Source organism: Chlorocebus sabaeus, chromosome 13 (assembly GCF_047675955.1).
Source record: "Chlorocebus sabaeus isolate Y175 chromosome 13, mChlSab1.0.hap1, whole genome shotgun sequence".
In the NCBI taxonomy this organism is placed as follows: Eukaryota; Metazoa; Chordata; class Mammalia; order Primates; family Cercopithecidae; genus Chlorocebus; species Chlorocebus sabaeus.
The window spans coordinates 26,634,763-26,661,010 of record NC_132916.1 but is presented as its reverse complement, the minus strand read 5'-3'; positions in this window follow the sequence as shown (position 1 = coordinate 26,661,010).

The window sequence follows — 26,248 nt, the reverse complement described above, 5'->3', positions numbered from 1 at the left end:
TAGAAAAGGATAGGGACTTGTTTGGACATGTCAAGTAGCAGATTACTGTTTTTCAGTGGCATGGGTTTTGGAAGAGCTTTTCCTCTAAGAATATTGATAGACACTTCATGTGTAGATTAAAAATAGTGGCCAAAGGATTTATCATTGAAAGGAGACATTTTTGACTGCATAGAGAACTAGACACAGCAATTCTAGCATTTAGACAGCAACTTTGCTGAATACAAACAACAACAAAAAAACGACTGAGAGCAAGTTCTTTCTATGGGTGAAGATAAAAATGCTTACTGAAGAAATACATTTGAATAAATAGAATACCTATTTGACAAACAAACCTAATTACCAGCTTTCTAAATACTGCTTTTCTGATGACTTCATCTGATGAGAAGAAACTGCCTATATTCTATACAATGCTGAAAAACAATGGGGCAAAATTTATACCATATGGTATTGATTCTAGTGAGGAGGGTTGTGGAGGAAGTGGGGATGGGTGAGGAGTACCAATAAAATAATTAGAAAGAATAAGACCTAGTATTTGAGAGCACAACAGTATGACTAAAGGCAATAATTTAATTGTACATTTTTAAATAACTGAACGATTATAATTGGATTGTTTGTAACACAAAGAATAAATGCTTGAGGGGACTGATATCTCATTTTCCATGGTGTGAATATTGTGCATTGGTGCTGGTATCAAAATATCTCATGTACCCCATAAATATATACACCTACTATGTACCCAAAAGATAAAATAAAATAAAAATTGAAAATGTATATTGGGCATGCATTTACTCAATGCTATATCAAATAACACTTCCCTGCATTGAGAATGGCATATCATCATTTAATAATTTAATACCTTTATAATCAAAGACTAATGATTGACTGTACTTATGTGTTTAGTATTTTAATAGGTGTACATAATTTATTTGGCAATTAAAAAAATCAATTATTTATTTATTTATGTATTTATTTATTTATTATTATACTTTAAGTTCTAGGGTACATGTGCATAACGTGCAGGTTTGTTACATATGTATACTTGTGCCATGTTGGTGTGCTGCACCCATCAACTTGTCAGCACCCATCTACGCGTCATTTACATCAGGCATAACTCCCAATGCAATCCCTCCCCCATCCTCCCTCCCCATGATAGGCCCCCGTGTGTGATGCCCCCTTCCCGAGTCCAAGTGATCTCATTGTTCAGTTCCCACCTATGAGTGAGAACATGCGGTGTTTGGTTTTCTGTTCTTGTGACAGTTTGCTAAAAATGATGGTTTCCAGCTGCATCTATGTCCCTACAAAGGACACAAACTCATCCTTTTTTATGGCTGCATAGTATTCCATGGTGTATATGTGCCACATTTTCTTAATCCAGTCTGTCACTGATGGACATTTGGGTTGATTCCAAGTCTTTGCTATTGTGAATAGTGCCGCAATAAACATACGTGTGCGTGTGTCTTTATAGCAGCATGATTTATAATCCTTTGGGTATATACCCAGTAATGGGATGGCTGGGTCATATGGTACATCTAGTTCTAGATCCTTGAGGAATCGCCATACTGTTTTCCATAATGGTTGAACTAGTTTACAATCCCACCAACAGTGTAAAAGTGTTCCTATTTCTCCACATCTTCACCAGCACCTGTTGTTTCTTGAACATTTTAATGATCGCCATTCTAACTGGTGTGAGATGGTATCTCATTGTGGTTTTGATTTGCATTTCTCTGATGGCCAGTGATGATGACCATTTTTTCATGTGTCTGTTGGCTGTATGAATGTCTTCTTTTGAGAAGTGTCTGTTCATATCCTTTGCCCACTTTTTGATGGGGTTGTTTATTTTTTTCTTGTAAATTTGTTTGAGTCCTTTGTAGGTTCTGGATATTAGCCCTTTGTCAGATGAGTAGATTGCAAACATTTTCTCCCATTCTGTAGGTTGCCTGTTCACTCTGATAGTAGTTTCTTTTGCTGTGCAGAACCTCTTTAGTTTAATTAGATCCCATTTGTCAATTTTGGCTTTTGCTGCCGTTGCTTTTGGTGTTTTAGACATGAAGTCTTTGCCCATGCCTATGTCCTGAATGGTACTACCTAGGTTTTCCTCTAGGGTTTTTATGGTATTAGGTCTAACATTTAAGTCTCTAATCCATCTTGAATTAATTTTCGTATAAGGAGTAAGGAAAGGATCCAGTTTCAGCTTTCTACTTATGGCTAGCCAATTTTCCCAGCACTATTTATTAAATAGGGAATCCTTTCCCCATTTCTTGTTTCTCTCAGATTTGTCAAAGATCAGATGGCTGTAGATGTGTGGTATTATTTCTGAGGACTCAGTTCTGTTCCATTGGTCTATATCTCTGTTTTGGTACCAGTACCATGCTGTTTTGGTTACTGTAGCCTTGTAGTATAGTTTGAAGTCAGGTAGCGTGATGCCTCCAGCTTTGTTCTTTTGACTTAGGATTGTCTTGGAGATGCGGGCTCTTTTTTGGTTCCATATGAACTTTAAAGCAGTTTTTTCCAATTCTGTGAAGAAAGTCATTGGTAGCTTGGTGGGGATGGCATTGAATCTATAAATTACCTTGGGCAGTATGGCCATTTTCACGATATTGATTCTTCCTATCCATGAGCATGGTATGTTCTTCCATTTGTTTGTGTCCCTTTTATTTCACTGAGCAGTGGTTTGTAGTTCTCCTTGAAGAGGTCCTTTACATCCCTTGTAAGTTGGATTCCTAGGTATTTTATTCTCTTTGAAGCAATTGTGAATGGAGGTTGATTCATGATTTGGCTCTCTGTTTGTCTGTTACTGGTGTATAAGAATGCTTGTGATTTTTGCACATTAATTTTGTATCCTGAGACTTTGCTGAAGTTGCTTATCAGCTTAAGGAGATTTTGGGCTGAGACAATGGGATTTTCTAAATATACAATCATGTCATCTGCAAACAGGGACAATTTGACTTCTTTTCCTAACTGAATCCCCTTGATTTCTTTCTCTTGCCTGATTGCCCTAGCCAGAACTTCCAACACTATGTTGAATAGGAGTGGTGAGAGAGGACATCCTTGTCTTGTGCCAGTTTTCCAAGGGAATTTATCCAGTTTTTGCCCATTCAGTATGATATTGGCTGTGGGTTTGTCATAAATAGCTCTTATTATTTTGAGATACGTTCCATCAATACCGAATTTATTGAGCATTTTTAGCATGAAGGGCTGTTGAATTTTGTCAAAAGCCTTTTCTGTATCTATTGAGATAATCATGTGGTTCTGTCTTTGGTTCTGTTTATATGCTCTATTATGTTTATTGATTTGCAAATGTTGAAGCAGCCTTGAATCCCAGGGATGAAGCCCACTTGATCATGGTGGATAAGCTCTTTGATGTGCTGCTGAATCCTGTTTGCCAGTATTTTATTGAGGATTTTTGCATTGATGTTCATCAGGGATATTGGTCTAAAATTATCTTTTTTTGTTGTATCTCTGCCAGGCTTTGGTATCAGGATGATGTTGGCCTCATAAAATGAGTTAGGGAGGATTCCCTCTTTTTCTATTGATTGGAATAGTTTCAGAAGGAATGGTACCAGCTCCTCCTTGTACCTCTGGTAGAATTCAGCTGTGAATCCATCTGGTCCTGGACTTTTTTTCGTAGATAGGCTATTAATTATTGCCTCAACTTCAGAGCCTGCAATTGGTCTATTCAGGGATTCAACTTCTTCCTGGTTTAGTCTTGGAAGAGTATAAGTGTCCAGGAAATTATCCATTTCTTCTAGATTTTCTAGTTTATTTGCATAGAGGTGTTTATAGTATTCTCTGATGGTAGTTTGTATTTCTGTGGGGTTGGTGGTGATATCCCCTTTATCATTTTTTATTGTGTCTATTTGATTCTTCTCTCTTTTCTTCTTTATTAGTCTTGCTAGCGGTCTGTCAATTTTGTTGATCTTTTCAAAAAATCAACTCCTGGATTCATTGATTTTTTGGAGGGTTTTTGTGTCTCTGTCTCCTTCAGTTCTGCTCTGATCTTAGTTATTTCTTGCCTTCTGCTAGCTTTCAAATGTGTTTGCTCTTGCTTCTCTAATTCTTTTAATTGTGATGTTAGAGTGTCAATTTTAGATCTTTTCTGCTTTCTCATGTGGGCATTTAGTGCTATAAATTGCCCTCTACACACTGCTTTAAATGTGTCCCAGAGATTCTGGTATGTTGTATCTTTGTTCTCATTGGTTTCAAAGAATATCTTTATTTCTGCCTTCATTTCATTATGTACCCAGTAGTCATTCAGGAGCAGGTTATTCAGTTTCCATGTAGTTGAGTGGTTTTGATTGAATTTCTTAGTCCTGAGTTCTAGTTTGATTGCACTGTGGTCTGAGAGACAGTTTGTTATAATTTCTGTTCTTGTACATTTGCTGAGGAGTACTTTACTTCCAATTATGTGATCAATTTTGGAATAAGTGTGATGTGGTGCTGAGAAGATTGTATATTCTGTTGATTTGGGGTGGAGAGTTCTATAGATGTCTATTAGGTCTGCTTGCTGCAGAGATGAGTTCAATTCCTGGATATCTTTGTTAACTTTCTGTCTCGTTGATCTGTCTAATGTTGACAGTGGAGTGTTGAAGTCTCCCATTATTATTGTATGGGAGTCTAAGTCTCTTTGTAAGTCTCTAAGGACTTGCTTTATGAATCTGGGTGCTCCTGTATGGGGTGCATATATATTTAGGATAGTTAGCTCTTCCTGTTGAATTGATCCCTTTACGATTATGTAATGGCCTTCTTTGTCTCTTTTGATCTTTGATGGTTTAAAGTCTATTTTATCAGAGACTAGTATTGCAACCCCTGCTTTTTTTTTGTTCTCCATTTGCTTGGTAAATCTTCCTCCATCCCTTTATTTTGAGCCTATGTATGTCTCTGCATGTGAGATGGGTCTCCTGAATACAGCAAACTGATGGGTCTTGACTCTTTATCCAGTTTTCCAGTCTGTGTGTTTTAATTGGAGCATTTAGTCCATTTACATTTAAGTTTAATATTGTTGTGTGTGAACTTGATCCTGCCATTATGATATTAACTGGTTATTTTGCTTGTTAGTTGATGCAGTTTCTTCCTAGCCTCGATGGTCTTTACATTTTGGCATGTTTTTGCAATGGCTGGTACCGGTTGTTCCTTTCCAGTTTAGTGCTTCCTTCAGGGTCTCTTGTAAGGCAGGCCTAGTGGTGACAAAATCTCTAAGCATTTGCTTATGTGTAAAGGATTTTATTTCTCCTTCAGTTATGAAACTTAGTTTGGCTGGATATGAAATTCTGGGTTGAAAATTCTTTTCTTTAAGAATGTTGAATATTGGCCCCCACTCTCTTCTGGCTTGTAGAGTTTCTGCCGAGAGATCTGCTGTTAGTCTGATGGGCTTCCCTTTGTGGGTAACCTGACCTTTCTCTCTGGCTGCCCTTAAGATTTTTTCCTTCATTTCAACTTTGGTGAATCTGGCAATTATGTGTCTTGGAGTTGCTCTTCTCGAGGAGTATCTTTGTGGTGTTCTCTGTATTTCCTGGATTTGAATGTTGGCTTGCCCTACTAGGTTGGGGACGTTCTCCTGGATGATATCCTGAAGAGTGTTTTCCAACTTGGTTCCATTTTCCCCCTCACTTTCAGGCACCCCAATCAGATGTAGATTTGGTCTTTTTACATAATCCCATACTTCTTGCAGGCTTTGTTCATTTCTTTTTCTTCTTTTTTCTTTTGGTTTCTCTTCTCGCTTCATTTCATTCATTTGATCCTCAATCGCTGATACTCTTTCTTCCAGTTGATCAAGTCGGTTACTGAAGCTTGTGCATTTGTCACGTATTTCTCGTGTCTTGGTTTTCATCTCTTTCATTTCATTTATGATCTTCTCTGCATTAATTACTCTAGCTATCAATTCTTCCACTTTTTTTTCAAGATTTTTAGTTTCTTTGCACTGGGTATGTAATTCCTCCTTTAGCTCTGAGAAGTTTGATGGACTGAAGCCTTCTTCTCTCATCTTGTCAAAGTCATTCTCCATCCAGCTTTGATCCGTTGCTGGCGATGAGCTGCGCTCCTTTGCCGGGGGAGATGTGCTCTTATTTTTTGAATTTCCAGCTTTTCTACCCTGCTCTTTCCCCATCTTTGTGGTTTTATCTGCCTCTTGTCTTTGATGATGGTGACGTACTGATGGGGTTTTGGTGTAGGTGTCCTTCCTGTTTGATAGTTTTCCTTCTAACAGTCAGGGCTCTCAGCTGTAGGTCTGTTGGAGATTGCTTGAGGTCCACTCCAGACCCTGTTTGCCTGGGTATCAGCAGCAGAGGCTGCAGAAGATAGAATATTGCTGAACAGCAAGTGTACCTGTCTGATTCTTGCTTTGGAAGCTTCCTCTCAGGGGTGTACTCCACCCTGTGAGGTGTAGGGTGTCAGACTGCCCCTAGTGGGGATGTCTCCCAGTTAGGCTACTCAGGGGTCAGGGACCCACTTGAGCAGGCAGTCTGTCCCTTCTCAGATCTCAACCTCCATGTTGGGAGATCCACTGCTCTCTTCAAAGGTGTCAGACAGAGTCGTTTGCATCTGCAGAGGTTTCTGCTGCTTTTGTTGTTGTTTAGCTGTGCCCTGTCCCCAGAGGTGGAGTCTACAGAGACAGGCAGGTTTCCTTGAGCTGCTGTGAGCTCCACCCAGTTCGAGCTTCCCAGCAGCTTTGTTTACCTACTTAAGCCTCAGCAATGGCGGGCGCCCCTCCCCCAGCCTCGCTGCTGCCTTGCGGTTAGATCGCAGACTGCTGTCCTAGCAATGAGGGAGGCTCCGTGGGCATGGGACCTTCCCGGCCAGGTGTGGGATATAATCTCCTGGTCTGCCCATTTGCTTAAAGCACAGTATTGGGGTGGGAGTTACCCGATTTTCCAGGTGTTGTGTGTCTCAGTTCCCCTGGCTAGGAAAAGGGATTCCCTTCCCCCTTGAGCTTCCCAGGTGAGGTGATGCCTCGCCCTGCTTTAGCTCTCACTGGTCGGGCTGCAGCAGCTGACCAGCACAGATTGTCCGGCACTCCCTAGTGAGATGACCCCAGTACCTCAGTTGAAAATGCAGAAATCACCGGTCTTCTGTGTCACTCGCGCTGTGAGTTGGAGACTGGAGCAGTTCCTATTCCGCCATCTTGCTCTGCCCCCCCCCCCACAAAAAATCAATTCTAATATAATTTTTGTAAAACATTTATTGACATCCCATAGAAAAAAATGTTAGAAATATTTGATTAGTTTAAAATAATAAATTATTGCTTTTAGAGAAAAATAAATGATTAATCTGTTCTCACAAGCACAAAAAATAATGCTTTCTATATAATTTTCAAATTACCACTTTTGTGCTGGTTAAGAAATATTTAATAAGAATAGTATTAATCACCTCAAAAGTATCATAATTTCTGAGTATTTCTCTTTAAGCAAATGATTCTTCTCTGAGTTGTAAAGAGGTTAACATTTAAAATGTTGAAAAATATGTGATGAAAGATTGTAGCATCTTGAAATGCGGTTAATTATTATATCATTGAAGTTTCCCCTATTAAGAAAAGATAATTAAATTTTAAAGAAAATCCTTGACCTTCTCTTCTCAAAAGAGGAGACACTCCATCCAATATAAGAGTCTTTCTATATGAAATATTTGTATAAGGTCAAGTGCAGAGCATTAATTCTATAAACCAAGAGCAATTTTGAACTATGCTTTGTAACCCATCATTTGATTCTAATACTTACAAAATAAATACTTACATAGCCTTATCACATAGACTAATAGTGAACATTATAAGGTTATTTAGAAGAATATGACCAAAAGGGAAAAATTGAGAACAAAACAAATACAGTTTTTAAACCGAATGTCTGGCTAGTTAGAATGTGATAATTTGGCGAAATATTAACAAATATAACATTTGAATTATACCTTGAGAAAACAAACAGCTCTCCAAAGTGGACTATAGTTTCAGGCAGTAATTCAAGGTGCTACTTTAACAATGCTTATTGCTAGATATAATGAATAACCGGAATTATATACAATTTATTTAGTATTGTCAACAAAATCAAACTCATATCAATTACAGTTGTCTGTATCGGTACCTATCTACGTATTGCTGAAATGTTTATATTGTAAGAAAGGTTTTATAAATGTAACATTTTAAACAATTGCTGGTGATAACACTTATTGCTAATGCTAAGACTGACAATTTTAAGAAACTTTCAAGGTAAAAATACTGTATTTCTTATCACAAATATGAACATCTGTAAGTACATCTTGAAAGAGTGGTTACGGAATATTGCCATGGAAACATTTGTTTCTATGCTACTACTCGGAGAGGCTGTGGCAAAATTTCCCAAACACTGCTTTCTCACAATAGCCTCATTAATAAGCAATAATGCCATTGATGGGTGCATTCCTCTTTGTAACACAAGTATTGAAATTGCTGTACAATCCCTTATATTCTATCTAAAAGTGAAAAAATACAATCTATATGAATTGATGGCAGAATAGTTTTAATTCTTATATTAGTGATGGTTTACTGACAGAGATACTAAAATATAACAACATTAGTATTTTTGTAGTATATTTTTAAATGACCTACATATAATGTGTTTTATTTGCGTATATATCCATATAATGGGTTATATTTGTTTTTAACTATTGATTATATGTCCTTATATTTGCTTTTACTTATTGATTTGTATTTAGAATTTTGTAGCAAACTAGATCAAACTACTCCTAAATTTGCAATGATATATTGGGATAGTCATGGTTCATGGTAGAATTTGAATCTGAGTGATGTACATTAACAATAATTAAAATTAACTTCCACGATGCTGGACTTAACTTACTGATTTTGTTCCCAAACCATTTAACACTCAACTTACTCTCATCTCTTAGCCTTCATAGGAAATATTGCAGATGATGACTGTTTTGCATATTTTGAACAGTCATTCTATTAAGCAAACATTTAAAATTTCCTAATATGGTTTGTCTTTGGGAATGATAATCATGTAAATAATTATAACATTATTGATAAGTTATGCATGATGCAAAATGAGTAGACAGACAATAATAACGATGCTAATATATCATGTGTATTTTCCATATTACAGGCAGTTTGGCACTTTGCAAGCCTCTGTTCAATTTCATTAGATGAGATTTTCTTCCTATTATAAACTTAAAAGTTCAGGCTCAGGAAGATTATATAATATGCCTAATATTATAAAATTATGTAATGATGATTATGGAACTAGAACGACAATTTATCTGACACAGAGTCAGTATTTTTAGCACAAATATGTACTGATTTTCAGAGCAACAGACTGGTTATTATAGTTGTGGCTAGCTTCAAGCAGGATACAAACATTAATTTGGGTTTTAAAATATAAGTAATAATGTGTCATGCAAAAGGAATCAGTAACATGTGGTATAAATTTTGCCCTATTTTTATCAGCATTGAAATGTTTCATTTATTACTTAACAGACAGATAAATCAAACTAAGAAAGATAACACCGTGTAGCTGTAGTTTCATGTTAATAAGATAAAATAATGCATATAAAAATACACCCCAATTTTCATCAAGATTTAATTTAAAGGTCCACATTACTAAACAACTCTAAAAATCTTGAAATTAGCTTTAAAGTCCGCTAAAGTTGACTCTACTAGAGTACAGTAGGCCCCAATTCAAAATGTTCTCTGCCCTTATAAGGAGACGACATGAGAAGAAAGACACACAGAGAGAACACTGTGTGATGACAAACACAGAACTTCGAGTTACTAAGCTGCAGCCCAGGAAATGTCAAAGATAGCAAACCATGAGAAGCTAGGAAGAGACAATGAAGGGTTTCCTTTCCGATTTAAAAGTGCATATGGCCCTGTGGGCACCTTGATTTTAGGCTTCTAACCTCCATAGCTGTGAAACAATAAATTTGTTTTGTCTCAAGACACCCAATTTGTGGTACTTTGTTACAGCAACCTGAGCAAACTGAAACATAAGGGAAGTTGTGATTTGTCAGGAGAAACTTCATCATGGGAGAGGTCATTTCCATAAAGGTAGACGATCTATAGGAAGTGATTGATAAACGACATGGGATAAGAACTAGTAGGTATAAATGAAATGGGTTAAATGGATTCTCAGAAAATACCAAAAGAATAGGGCATTAATGGTAGGAGCAGAAGCTTAACAAAAAAAGAAGTCTGTGGTACTTGGAAGAATCATACATCAGATGAGATCATAATTGAGAAAACTTTTGAAGAAGTTGCATCACAGAAAACACACACACACACACAGAGTAAAGAAAAGGAAAATCAATATCACCAAAAATACATGTAATATTTGGGGTGAATTTAACATTAGGTGGGTGCAAAAGCAACTGTGGTTTTGCCATAAAAAGTAATGGAAAAAAAACCCACAATTGCTTTTGCACCAAACTCATAAAATATGAGGTAGGAAAGCATTTTTTTTTTTTTGTATATGACACAAAGAATACAAAAATGAAAGATTACACCTCATTAAAAATAAAATATTTTGCTCTTAAAAAGTCACTGATTGAAAGTAAATATTTGCAAAGCCTGTATAAACACATATTTTATTAAAATATAAAAACTAAATTAAATTAATACTTTAATAAGAGAAAATCAACTCATTTTTAGAAAACATACAAATGTTTTGGACAGATAATTTATCAAGTATATACAGCTGATAAATAAACACATAAGAAGATTTTCTACATAATTAATTATCAGAGAAACACAAATTAAAATAAAAATTTGATGCCAATTCAAATCTATTATGTCAAAAATGTTAAACACACAGAATACCAAGTTTTCATAAGGATGTGAAACAACCATATATAGTCACTTTATGGCATAGCAATTTATTTTAATGTTAAACATACCCTTACTATACAACCTACTAAGCCTTCCTGAACACATTCATCATAAAAACATAAGGCCATACAAAAACTTGTTTTTAAATGTTTTTAGGAAGATTTATTTATGATACACAAAGACTAGAAATAACAACAAAGTCCCTATTAACTGGTGAGCTGGTAAACTACTAGAGGAACATCCACACAATGAAACACTGCTCTGGAAGAAAAGGAAATGGGATACTGACATTTGTGACAACATTGATGAATTCCCAATCATTATACTAAGTAAAAGAAACCATATACAAAAAGCATATATTCCTTATAATTCAAATTATAAGATATTCTGGAAAAGGCTAAACTATAGTGACAGAAAACAAATACATAGTTACAAGTAGTCATATGTAGAAGGAGGAGATCGACCACAAAGAGCTGCAGAGACCCACTGGCGGTGATGGAAATGATTTATATCTTCATTGTGTTGGTGTTAATATTCTGTGTACACTTGTCAAAAATATTCAAACTAGCCATAAAGTATACCTCAATAAAATATAATACAAGGAGAATATGGCAAAAATATACTGAAATGTTTATGAGTATGATCTTTTTAAAAATATGTTCTAGAAAGAAGCAGCAATGCCCAAACTAGACACAGTTTTATGTTTATCATCTATAGAAGACTTGCATCTACCTATTTGAGCAATCTCATTTTATACAAAATTGTACGAACTATTTTCATTTAAAGTGCTTGCCATAACTTTGGATATGTAACTATATCACTGATGTGTGGTACACACCCTTTCACAGAGATAATTTACAAAGAAAAAGATATATAACAACAATATTACTTTACCTTTGTCCTTTACAGACAGGTGAGGAGTAATGTAAATGTGAGTGAGCATGATTAATCTATTTATTCTCTTAATCATATATGCAAAATATCTAGAATTATATTTTAGGTTTTAATTTGAATTTATTAGGTCTGTTATACCTCTATTTGGTGTAAATCATATATCCAGAGAGACTTACCTGTTCCTTGATTAAGCAAATTTTTTCTTTGCCTACAGTTTATGTTATACTCCCTAATTTCCCTCCATTACCAGCCACACACTCATTTTAAAATGAGATTGGGCTATCTAGGAAAATGTGACCTCACAAAATGAAACAAATGAGGCTATCTAGGAAAATGTGACCTCACAAAATGAAACAAATAAGGCATCAGAAAACAATCCTAGAGAAATAGAGATATATGACCTTTTAGAGAAAGAATTCAAAATGGCTGTGTTGAGGACACTCAAGGTAATTCAAGTTAATACAGAGAAGGAATTCAGAATTCTATCAGATACATTTACAAAATAGATTGAAATAATTTTTTTAAAAAAGCAAACATTTTGGAAATGAAAAATGCAATTGGCATACTGAAGAATGCATTAGATCCCTTTAAAGGATAATAGGAGAATTGACCAAGCAGGAGAAAGAATTAGTGAGCTTGAAGGCAGGTTATTTGAAAATTCATAAGTAAGCAGATAGAATATTTGGTTTTCTATTCCTGAGTTACTCCACTTAGAATAATGACCTCCAGCTCCATCCAAGTTGCTGCAAAACACATTACTTTTTTCCTTTTCATGACTGAGTAGTATTCCATCATATATATATTACATACTCTTTATCCACTCATTGATTGATGGGCACTTAGGTAGGTTGGTTCCATACTTTTTCAACTGTGAATTGTGCTGCTATAAACATGTATACACATGTGTCTTTTTTATATAATTCTTTTCTTTTGGGTAGATACCCAGGAATGGGATTGCTGGATCAAATGGCAGTTTTACTTTTAGTTCTTTAAGAAATTTCCATATTATTTCCCATAGTGGTTGTACTAATGTACATTTCCACCAGCAATGTAAAAAGTGTTCCCCTTAGACCACATCTATACCAACATCTATTGGTTTTTGACTTTTAATTATGATCATTCTTGCAGGGGTAAGGTGGGATGTCATCACAGTTTTAATTTGCATTTTTCTGATGATTAGTGATGTTGAGCATTTTTTCATGTGTCTGTTGGCCATTTTGTATATCTTTTTCAAGAAATGTTTATTGATATATTTTCCCACATTTGATGAGATTATTTGTTTCTCACTTGCTTGTTTGTTCGAGTTTCTTATAGATTCTGGATACTAGTCCTTTCTCGAATGCATAGTTTGAGAATATTTTCTCCCACTCTGTGGGTTGTCTGTTTACTATACTGATAGTTTATTTTGCTGTACAGACGCTTTTTAGTTGAAATAGATCCTATTTATTTATTTTTGTTTTTGTTGTGCTAGTTTTTGGGGTCTTAGTCTAGAATTCTTTGTGTAAGCCAATGTCTAGAAGAGTTTTTTCAATGTTATCTTCCATAATTTTTGTGGTTTCTGGTATTAAATTTAAGTCTTTGCTATATTTTGTGTTGATTTTTGTATAAGGTGACAAATGGGGATCCAGTTTAATTTTTCTACATGTGGCTTGCCAGTTTTCCCAGCTCCATTCATTAAATAGAGTGTCCTTTCTCCAATTTAGCTTTGTACATGGTTTGTTGAAAATCAGTTGGCTCCTTGTATTTGACTTTTATTTCTGGGTTCTTTATTCTGTTTCATTGGTCTATATGCCTATTTTTATACCAGTACCACGCTGTTTTGGTAACTATACTCTTGCAGTATAATTTGAAGTTGAGTAATGTGATGCCTCCAGATTTTCTTGTTTTTTTGTTTTTTTTTTTAAATTTTTGCTTAGTTTTGTTTTGTCTATCTGAGCTCTTTTTGATTCTGTATGAATATTAGGATTGTTTTTTCTAGTTCTACGAAGAATGATGATGGTATTTTGATGGGAATTCCATTAAATCTGTAGATTGCTTTGGGCAGTATGGTCATTTTCACAATATTTATTTTTCCCACTCATGAGCATAGGATATGTTTCCATTTGTGTCATCTATTATTTGTTTCAGCAGTGTTTCATAGTTTTCCTTGTAAAGACATTTCATCTCCTTGGTTAAGTATATTCCTAAGTATTTTATTTTTTGCAGCTGTCATTAAGGGAATTGGGTTCTTGATTTGATTACTAGCTCAGTTGCTTTTGGTGCATAGCAGTGCTACTGATTTGTGTACACTGATTTTGTATCTTGAGATTTTACTGAATTCATTCATCATATCTAGCAGCTTTTGGGATAAGTGTTTAGGGTTTTATAGGTATATGATCATATCATTGGTGAACAGTGAGAATTTTACTTCCTCTTTTCCAATTTGGATGCCTTTTATTTCTCTCTCTTGCCTGACTGCTCTGGTTAGGACTTCCAGTACTATGTTGAATAGAAGTATTAAAAGTGGGCATCCTTGTCTTTTTCCAGTTTTGGGGGGAAGTTCTTTCAACATTTCTTCGATAAATATTAATATAATATTGAGTGTGGGTTTGTCATAGACAGCTTTTATTACTTTGAGGTAAATCTATTCTGTGCCTATTTTCTTGAGGGTTTTTATTATAAAAGGATGCTTCATTTTATCAAATGCTTTTTCTGTGAATGTTGAGATGGTAATACGATTTTTGTTTTTACTTCTGTTTATGTGATGTACCACATTTATTTACTTGCATATGTTAAACCATCCCTGGTATGAAACCCACTTCATCATGATGTAGTATCCTTTTGTTATGCTGTTTGATCCCATTAGCTAGTATTTTGTTGAGGATTTTTGTATCTATGTTCAGTATTTATTTTTGATCATACTGTGTTTTTTATTTCTTTTTTTCCTCTTAAGGATGTGACTTTAATGTTTATAGTTTATTACAACTTAATATGATTCTTGGTGTTTTAAGGGGTGAAGACTCTGTATGAGTTCCTTAGTTATAGGAAGTCTTTGTGTGCTGGCTTTCCCATATGGTGGTTGTAGCAGTTATTTTTGTGTGGGCTAGTTTACTTCTACCATGGGGCTGGAGTGGCAGGTATCTCTTGAAGCTTATCTAATTGTCTTATGGTGTATACTTTATTTATTTAATTAATCTTTCCCCACAATTTTATTTACTGAGTGAATGATTCAGGCTTTAGGCCAATAGGGCAGATATGCCTGGGTAGGCACCAGTCATAGCTAAAGCAGGTAAGCAGATGTAATACCTAATGATAGGCAGAGTTCCCAGCCTTGATGAAGGTGGCTGGGAGAGTTCTCAATTAGATGTGCTGATGTTTAATGAAAATGAAGAGTGGGAGCTACCTCAGCTCCCCTGCCAGCTCAGCAGGAAAGCTATTCACCTCACAGCCTCATTCTTGTCCTAGCATCCTGGCTATTCATGGCTATTCAGAACAGACAGGCACCTCTTTTAATCCGTCAGAATGTTGATGTTCAAGTAGGAAGCAATTGTGAATCTGTCTTTTGTGCAGACCTAAATCTGGCAAGTGTTTCTCTTGTGTGGCTCCATTCGCCTTAAATTTTTCCAGGAAGACTGTCTATAGGTCCATCCATGCTGTGTTTTCATGGGAGAAGCTCAAACTGTATCTACAGTGGTGTACCAGGGAAGACCAAGGACCCCTTCTGCAAGATTCTTTATGGTCACAGAGGTTGCCTGTCTGTTGGGGTACAGATGCAGATTTTCCCTACTGTACCCAGCACTGCAGTTGTGTTCCTGCTGTAAGAAAGGTCCCACCAGCAGAAAGAACTCTGGGACTCAAGGCCTGCCATTCAGTTCAGTTTGTCCCATAGGCTGTTCCCTTGATGTGGTGCTTGCTGTCTGCCTTCCCCTAGGAATGGGACTTTCTGAGAACCAGACTATGTGATTGTTATTGCTCTTCTGGGTCTAGCCACCCAGTGAGGCTAACAGACTCCAGGCTGGTGCTGGGGAATGTCTGCAAAGGATTCAGTGATGTGACCTGTCTTCAAGTCTCCCAGCAGTGGATACCAGCACCTGATCTAATGAAAGTGGCAGGGGAATGACGTAGACTCTGTGAGATTTCTTAGTCGTAGACGGGTTTAGTGAGCTGCTTTTCTCGAATACTGGTTATACTAGTAGTGAACTTATGTGGACAGACTTAGGACCTGTGGTTAGCCAGGGTGTTACAAGCAAATGTGAGAGCTGAGATCACACAGCCATTTTCCCCTTCTTATGTACAGTGTTATTCTATGGAGAGGTGCTGTAATGGCCTGTGTTTGTTGGCCTCCACCCAGGAGATGGCTCTTGAAAGAGAGTACCAGCTGCAGTAGTAGCAGTGGGATTTGAGCTTGCCCTAAGGTGCCCAGGGAAAGTATCCTCGTTTCTCAGATGATAGGTGGGCCTATAAAGCCCTCAAATTTTGATGTCCTTTGTGTTAAGCTACCAGGATTGGCGGAGAAATACCTACCAGGCGGGGGCAGGTTAGGTGGTTCTGAGCTCAAACTCTCTTTGGGGCAAGGCAGGCCATGGCCCCTGTGGGGGATAGAGTTGGTTCTCAGGCCACTGGAGTCAATGTTTCAAAAGAGAGTATAAGGCCACTGGAGTCAATGTTTCAGAAGACAGTATAACTGCCTCTGCTGCACAGAAGAGTTCACAAAGGGAGTGGGGAGTAGCAGGCAGCAGCAAGTCCCACACAACTCACAACAGTTGGCAAGGCCAGTCTGGCTCCTGTAGTGCTCTACTGACAGCGCTGAATTTAGATCTAGACAATCTGTGCATAGAACTCAGAACTGCCTCAGGCCGTAAACTTCATCGCAGAGATAGTAATCCTGGCTTACAGGCTGCTCTCCTCCCCGTATCTCTTCAAGGCCAGGCCAGTGCTAGTTCCTGTGCTTGTGGCTGCAGCATACTTCCCGCTTGCCCCCACACAAGCTTCTATTCAAGGGAGTTCATCTCCACTTGAGATTATATCATTATATCACAAAATTCAGTTGGGAGTTAATTTTACCCTGTGGATACTGTTACTTGAAAGGCCAGGCTAAAAGAGCTGTAACACAAACAGGGCTGAATCACACCTCATTTGCTCACCATGTTGTGGGTGATGACAAGGAGAGAAGAGAGAAGAGAGGAGCGGTGGCCCTCTGGGGATCCCAGACCTAGGAGCTCCCAGAGCCAGGGCTGTAACACCCTCTTTGGGGCTCTGAGGTTCTGGTGTCAAACTTCTGGGTGCCACCACGTTCCCCAGTGTCAGCCGTGGAAGCTGCTTGTGGTATACCTGGTCCAGCCACAGCCTCACAGGGAGCCACTGCCCATGCCGGCACCTAGAGCTGCCCGCTGCATCCCTGGCTGTGTATAGTGGCCAGACCCCACACTCACTCGCTCACACACCACTAGCCGCTCTGATTGCTCTTGGCAGCTATGGGATCCAGGCGAGTAGCATAAGCCAAGCACAGCCTGCCAGGCCAACTGGGCCCAGTGGGACCGAGCAAAACTCCAGCAGAAGCGCCACTGGCTACAGAGGTTTCCAGCTGGCAAAGCGACACAACAAGGATACTGTAGCAGTACTTTCTCTAGAATCTATTTCTCATAATCAGCTTCTTATATTTAAAAATAATAACTGTAATTTTCTCTAGTCAGTTTTCTCTCCTGTACTTTGTCCCCATCCATATGCTATACTCCAAATTCAGTCTCTCAGTATCTTAATTGTTTTTTTATGATGGTTTGTAGTTGAGTTTTCACCTTTATTGAAGTTCTATTATCATCATGATGATGGTTCTTCTAGAATTTAGATAATGATCTGGCATAAACTTCAAAATACAAAGTTTTTATATGCAAAGGCATATTTTTCCCTTTAATCTCATGCTCTTATTTTAGGCAAATTTTGATTATTGAGAATTACATTTATTTATTAATGGGAAGCAATTGTCATATACCTTGCACTTAGAAGCCACTCAAAGTTAGCTAGTGTTACTATTTCAAAATTGTTTCAGTGAATGTGAGTTGTAAATTAATTATTTACTTCTTCAGAACAAAGAAAAATAAAATAAATTTACTAAAATATTCAGAAATTCAGAAATAACCATAAGACACAATTAACTTCTTTCATATACATTGACCCTTGAACAATACGGTTTTGAACTGTGCAGGTTCATTTACACATGGATTTCTTCTGCCTCTGCCACTCTGGGGACAGCAAGATCAACCTATCCTTTCTTTTCTTCTCTTCAGCCTGCTCAATGTGAAGACAAGGAGGATGAAGACCCTTATAACGATCCACTTCCACTTAATAAACAGTAAATATATTTTCTTTTCCTTATGATTTTCTTAATAACATTTTCTTTTCTCTAGCTTAATGGTAAGGATATAGTATATAATATATATAACATATAAAATATGTGTTAATTGACTGTTTATGTTATGAGTATGGCTTCCAGTACAGTTTATGTTATTAGGAAGGCCATTAGTAGTTAAGTTTTAGGAAGTCAAACGTTTTACAGAAATTTTCAACAAGTTGGAGGTTGGCAATTCTAGCCCCCATGTTGTTCAAGGGTCAATTGTCCTGGGAATCAAAAACAAACTTGTAATTAACCATTTTACTCACTTCATTTACTTTAAAAGTTTTCTTTTTATACTTGAGGTTATTTAAATAAGAATTAATCTGTCTTTCCTATAGTAACGTTTGTACGTTTGTAACATTCTTGCCTTGTATGCACATTATTTGTGGATAAGACTGTTTTCCTCATTAGAATGTAAGTTTCTAAGGGGCAATAATAATGCTTTATTCATTCATAACTTCTTGGACATTATTTTTACTTATTTATATACTTTATTCCCACTTATTACAGTAAAGTGTTTGATTTGACTTTGGGTAAATGTCTTAACCTTTTTTTGCTTGGTTTCTTCATCTATACAATGATGATAATAACGTGTCTAGTTCAAGTAATCACTAGGATGATTAATAATTTAATATATGTAGAAAATTCAATAAATATTATTATTTAAAAAGAGGAAGACAGAGGAAGAGGCATGCAATAAATAGTTGTGAAATTAAACTTTTGATGTGACTCTAATGTGATCTTTTCAATGCCATCATCTGTTTAGGTTAATTAATTAGTGTACGGCCTATGGCAGGAGACATGCATAAAGAATAAAGGTATTTATTCTCTAGTGAGCAACTCCTATGTGCCAAACCATCTACACATTTCACTAACATTATTATTAATAATAATACGACCTAATACTAATTGAACTAATTGACTCTATGTCATGCATTGTGTTAAGGTGTTTATATATATTTAATTTTCTAAGCAAATCCTATAAAGCAAGTACTTTATAGTTTCTGAACATGCAGATGTAAATACCGAGGCTCAAAGTGCTTTGTCCAAGATTGCAGAGGTATACAGTGGGAAAACTGAAATTCACAGCCAAACTTATCTGTCTCAGTGCCTCTGCTCTTAATTAAATGTATACTGCCTCCAGCAGACTCTGCATAAAATATAAGATTGGTATGTCCTTCCAGTGCAATATGTAAGCAGGGTGAAGAGATTAATTTTCTGTGAAGTCCATTTTTTTCTTACCTGAAAATATACATAAAGCATATCTACCCCATGTGTCTGGCTCATAGTAAATGATCAGTACATTCTAATATTTTAAAAATGTTGTCTTCATTTAAGGAATTTAGTATTTGGACAAACTACAGCTTCAACCAAGGTTCTCTGTTCCAGATTCATTCATTCTTACTGCCAAAAATGTAGAACATTTATTAATTTATTCCAGTTCCTTCAGTGTTACAAGTATAAGTTATAACAGATTCAGCCTTCTTGGCCATGGCCATGAGAAAAGATTACCTCAATATTAGGTTAGTTTCTTTGGGCACATAAAGTAAAAATAAAAAGGCTCACTTATCTAAGACACTTTCCTATTTGACCCTATTAACATCTTTGTCACTGAACAACCCTATTTTGCCAAGTTGTAGCTTATAACTTCCGTCCCAAGGTTCACATTGTTGATCACTGAATCACAGAATATTTTCTTTTTTAATCATGCTCCAATTACTTTTTACATTATCCTGGGTTGTGCTCCAAGGAGATTTTAGGAATCAAACGTTAATCCTGAAGCGTTAATAGTTTAGAGCTAATAAAAAACTCAGATATTCATTTTTATCAATCTGTAAGTAGCTAAAATACACTAGAATTTTACGAAAGTAGTTTTCAGACTTACAAATATTACACTACTATTTTTCACATTGTAACCTCAAAATAACTCTAAGGAGGCATTATGGACTGATGGATTTTGGCACAGAATAGGCTTGGTACAAATGCTTGCTCTCTCAACTAGTACTAATTGTGTGATCCCTAAATTGTTACTTTAATTTTAGCTTTTGAGGTTTACTTTTCCCTGACTATAAAGTGGGCTAATAAAAATATACCTTACCTTTCTTGATGATTAGAGATGGTATATGAACAGTCATTCTATAAATAGTAGCTATTATAAATACAAGTTTTGTTTCTCAAAGCCACGTCCTATGATATAGTAATTTTTGGCTTTTCAAATTTTGTTTATTTTAATCTGAGAGAGAGTGTGGAGATAATTATTTTGATAAAAATAAAATTATCTGTTAGTATTTTTCTGTCAACACTTTAATGTTAGCATAACTCTTTGTCAGTTATCATCATGGATCATGATCATGATCATCATATTTTTCCGACTAGCTTAATGGAAAATTCATAATGAGTCATAAATCTACATGAAAGTCCAACTATGTAGAAGCTATTAATATTTTATTGGCAACGTAGCTGCAGCTGTCTTTACAAAAATTTAATCTTAAGAGAGGTTTTTGATAGATTTTTCTCCATTAAACAATAGAGGATATATCTATTTTCATTTTTTTCTAATATGGCTTTTAACTTTACCTCTGTCATTGGATTCAGAACGGAACATTCAATCATATTTAATGGAAATAACTTATTAAATATTGTAGAGAGATGACTTTGATGATACTTTCATTAATTGAAGGTTGCCATAACAACTGAAGGTCTATATTCACCACCTCATAGTTACAAAGGAAACTAGCTCTCTTATATTACCTTTATTATAATTCGTAACACTAGCACATATGTGGCATGCCTAATTTATCTCAAGATTTTATTGAGGTGAAAAGGACCTAATAAAAATGCAAATATAGAGGAATTGTGTCCATTTTTGTTAGCACCCAGTATCACAAGTTAACTCTTTTTTTGTCCCTGAATGTCTTACAAAGTATTTACTGTTTTCAGACATAATTGCATCCTAGAAATGTTTCTAAAATTGGATCTTTTTGAGATTTTTCTGGATAAGTTATCTATGAATTTCTTTTTAAACTGAAATCTAAATATTAGATATTTTATATAACACTTGCATGTTTATTGAATGAATATCTCATTAGAAATTAAATAAGGGAATTAATTAACAAACAAATATAAATAATTATCTCTAGAGATTAACATAAAGTGGGGCAGCCAACTAATAGTCATAGTAGCAGTAGGTGATATGTCACTCATTTACCAAATGCTGAAGCAAGATATATGGCAAAAAAAAATCTATATGATTTATTTTAAACAAAATATATTCTGATTTCAAATCCTCATTTGAATCAACTGATTCAAAATTTAAATTCAGCTTTCTCTGGGGCTATTTCTCCTATCTGCAGGACTGGTGATTATATTTAATCACATATAAAGCTAAACAATGAGAAATTTTCTCTGTGGTTCTATTTCAGTATGGTCAAAGGCCTTACTTTTCCTTAAATAATTTGATAGCTACTATTGCAAACCATAATTCCCCCATTACTGTAATACTCATTTAGATTGGATTTCATTATTATTAAGAGATTCCAGGGAAGAAAAGTAAAGTTTTAATTAGACATTTACACCTTTGTTCAAACATTTTAATAGGGCCTACACTCCTCTAAACCACCAGGCCTGCTTACCTCACCTGAATTTGTCTGATCACAGTTTCCTCTGCCACCATAGCTCCAGACATACTGGCATTTTCACATTTTTGAAAATGTTTTCTACTTTTTCTTGCCCCAATTCTATATAGAATTATTCTCCCTTCATTTAAACTGGCTCCAGCTCAGTGTGATGGAGGCTCAAGCAGATAGGGCCAAGAAGATGAGGCTGCCACTAACTACAGCATCTAGTCTAAGGAGATGGTTCTTGTGGGAAAGGCAGGTGACCAGCATTTCTTATGTCTCCAGCCCAGGTTGCTGGAGCTTTACTTTATGAAAATACAACTGAGATGAATGGTGCTTCTTTCCTCCATCCAGTCTCAACTTGTAGGATAGAAGCTTTACCTTACCTATGGAAGGCCAGGGACACTGGGTTTTGACTGTTCTCATCCAAACTGGCTCTGAAGGTAGGAGTTCTGTGCCAGGAGAGGCAATCTGAGAAGACCAAGGACTACCATCACCACTCAGTGCCTCACTAGTAATATACACATGTCACCCCCAGAGAAGCAAGTCACTGTATGTACCCCAAGCCTGGTAAGCAGTGGTATAGAGATTCTGTCCAGAAAGAGCTTCAGACTATAGTAACACAAAGTTCTGTAGTTCCTTCTAAGGGAACTTTATTAATTTGCAAGAAAGCTTAAGAAGTTCAAGTCTAAAGACTCTGCCAAAATCATAGAGATATTGGTGGTGAGAAATTAAGAAGAGTATGGTCACTCCATGATAGCAATGAAATGAATGGTAAAGAGGCAAAAAGTTCAACAGAGAGAACAAAAGAGTGAGACACACAACAAGATCTCTGCTTGGATTGTAGCATGTCTCAAAAACTGACCTCAAACTACCACTATAAAGGGTCTAATTTTCAAATAGATCAGATTGTGGGGCAATTTATGCCCCAAGGTAATGCCAAAGGTTAGAGCAGTCTGATACAGGGTACCGATAAATGGATGCTAATATCTGGGAATGATACCAATAGAGCCAAACCCTCTAGAAGTTTATGGAAGGATGGGGGAGAGAGGCATTCAAACAGAGTTTAGCTAAAACCACAGTCATTCCCAGAAGTGGAAGTGAGGGGTCAGGAAGTCTGTACACATGACCAAGACTCTGCCTTCTGAGGGCTGACGTGAGAGGCAAGGTGAAGGTACTTCAGTGAAATAATTCAGCCAAGTCACTAAAACAGTAAATAAGCAAACAACAAGGATAACAATGCCCAGTGAAGGAAGATCAGTGTATAGAGTTGCTGCAAAGCAATATTTTAAATATTCTATTTTCAACGCAAATGATGATATATGCAAAATGACTATCTATGTAGTTGACCTAGTAACTACCACAATTTTAACTATCTTCTGTTTATTGCCTTTTTGAATTTCCTTCAGTTCTCTCTCGTTTCTCCCTTCTATTGTTTTACTTGAATATTTTATTTGATTTCATCATAACTGCCCACTTATCACCTCCAAAATACTTTTAAAAAATATTTAAGTAGTTTCCAATGAGTTTGCAATGTGCCTTTTTAACCATTCTAAGTCCGTCTTTAAGTAACACTATAGTACTTTCATAGGTAGGTGTAGGTGATGGGAATCATTCTGTAAACTTATGAGTAAATCTCAGTTCTCTGGTGGGGCTTGTCTTTGAGCCCGTGTCACAAGTGTGTCTCTAGTGTGACAGCTTCCCCCATCCTCCGTAAGTGAGACAGGAAGTCTAAAGGGGCTGATATGGGAGAAAATGTCTTCTTCTAGGTGGGAAACATTCTTATAAAGTATTTTCCCCTGGAGAGTTTTACAATGATTATTGTAAAATAATCTGTCTTTTATAGAGATCTGAGATCTCTCAGATCTTCACCAAGCAGGAACCTGGAGGGGATTGTTGGTGGTATAACCCATATAAATACCAGGGCCGTGTTCGATTGTGGTTCTCAGGACTTTCTGACTATCACTCTAGGTCACACTCACTGTCTCCAGCAATTCATATGTTATTATTTACATGTTCCTAGCAGTTTATTGCCAGCTTTTCATCTGGATATGTAGATATTAGCTATACCTCTCTGGAAGTTCCTTTCTCTTCAAATTTCTGGGTGGCAGTTTACCCTGCAACCTCAGTCATCTGATGAAAAGTAATTTCAGTTTCTTCAGTTTTTCTTGCTTTAAGAATAAGACTGACAATGCAGGGCATGGTGGCTCATGCCTATAATCCCAACACTTTGGGAGACAGAGGTGGGTGGCTTGCTTGAGGTCAGGAGTTCAAGATCAGGCTGGCCAATATGTTGAAACCTTGTCTCTACTAAAAATACAAAAATTAGCCAGGCAGAGGCCGGAAAATCGCTTTAACCCAGGACTCAGAGGTTGTAGTGAGCCAAGATCATGCCACCACTGCCCTACAACCTAGGCAACAGAGCAAGACTCCATCTAAAAAAATAATAATAAATAAATAATGAGACTGACAACTTCTGAGCACTTTACATGCAATCTGAAAGCAGAAGTGACTCTGGGATTTTTTTGGAGGGCAATACAAATACTCCAAAATTAGATTACATCAATGGTTGCACTGCTTTATGAATATATTTTAAAAATCTACAGCATTGAATTGTTCATATTAAATGTGTCACTATATATCATGTGAATTATATCTCATTAAATGTGTGTACAAATAAGCCTATTCAGAACGTGTCCATAATATAACCAATAGCAATTTAATTTATTAATGGATCTGAAGCCAACAAGAAGAGTAATAAATCTAAATCATGTCTACTGTTCATCAAATTTGGCTTGGAAAAATTATTAACCCCTATTTTCTAGACTAGATATTGTAGAATTTGGTCACTTTACAATCAATTTGCATCTCTTCATGATTCTTTAGGTATGATTGTTATTATTTACATTTCCTGAACACCGTATTTTCAAATATTTTGTAGATGCACTACAATCTTTATTTAACATCAAATTAAAAACTCCTACATATTCATTTGGAAGCAAAATACATTTTACTTGTCTACTAAAACAGTCTAAAAATATAACTCTGGATTTCATCCCTGTTTTGAGATGTTTCTTTCTGCTTATTTAGTACTAGAAATCTAAAGAAACTTATGAAGCTCCACAGAACCATATCATGCTTTCTTAATGTCATTGAGTTCCAAACCACTCACTCTGGAATCCCAGAATGAATGCCTCTCAGCTTCATTCTTCAACTTTAACAAATATCTTTATTTCTCCTTCATCTTATTGCCATTTTTCTTGATAACAAGAAAAATTTCTCATTTTCTTTCCATATCCATGAATCCAGAGTATCCATTGGATGTAGTTTAAGTGTGATAACATTGTATTTTAAATGAAAACAACAACAATTTATTTGATACGTTTTTTAAAGTGCATGCAACACATTGAGCGACATTGTAGAGTGCATAGCACAAAAATTCTGAGAACATATATTCTGGTCAGAAATCGGGGTTTCAATGTGAATGTATTCAATTTTGTAATATAACTCAGTTTTAATATACTTTATTGTGTTAGTCTGCTTGGACTACCACAATAAAATGCTGTAAACTGTGTGGCCTAAACAACAGAAATTTATGTCTTACAGTTCTGAAGGCTGCGAACTACCAGATCAAGGTTCTAGCAAGTAGATTTCATTTTGAGGTTTGTTCTCTTGGCTTGTAGGTGGTGACTACTTTCTCATTGTATACTCATGTGACCTCTTTATGTGTGAATAGAGGGAGCACTCTCTTTTCTTCTCTTATAAAGTTACCTTTCCTATTGTATTAGGGTCCTACCCCTTATCAACTGAGTTAACCTTAATAACCGTCTGAAGACCTGAGCTCCAAACACAGTCACACTGGGGGTTAGGGTTTCAAGGTAAAAGTTTTGAGGAGACAGAATTCAGTCCATTGTATTTATACTGGGTTTTACTTTATATGAATTTGAATATTCAGCTATTGCAGTAGTAGGAGTCTATCTAAATACTTCACATCATTGAAAATGTTTATTGGTGAAATTTTTAACCCTGATGCAGTTTAGTACCTGACCTTTCTTTCCTTTTAGGATGCTTGCCAAATGATTTATAATCTCTGCTATGACTAATTTTGTAGTCACTTTCGTAGCAAAGTCATCTTCTCTTAGCAGTTTCTGAATGCTTTTCTAAGGATATTTCATGTGTTGAGCCTGAAAATATCCCAATGTGATATTTGCTCCCAATTTCATTGTAGGGTTTTCAAATATAACTGCATAAAATGGATTAAAACTCAATTTAATAAACAACTTCAAGTTCACTTAGGAGATGGATATAGAAGTTTGCAAATGGCAGAGGTCTAAAATGTATGAGCAAAATACTAAGTATTAGCCTAAGGATATTATTGAAATGATCTGGATTCTATTATTTATGCCAATGCTAACGTAGTTTACATGTGCAAAAAGGTCAAATGTTGTAATCATAGTAATAGATGCAACATTGGAATTGTCATTTTCCTCTAAATTGCTAAAACAAAGAGTAACTGGAAATAACATAAAATTTTAGCAAACTGTTTTATTAGAGAAGATTTATTAC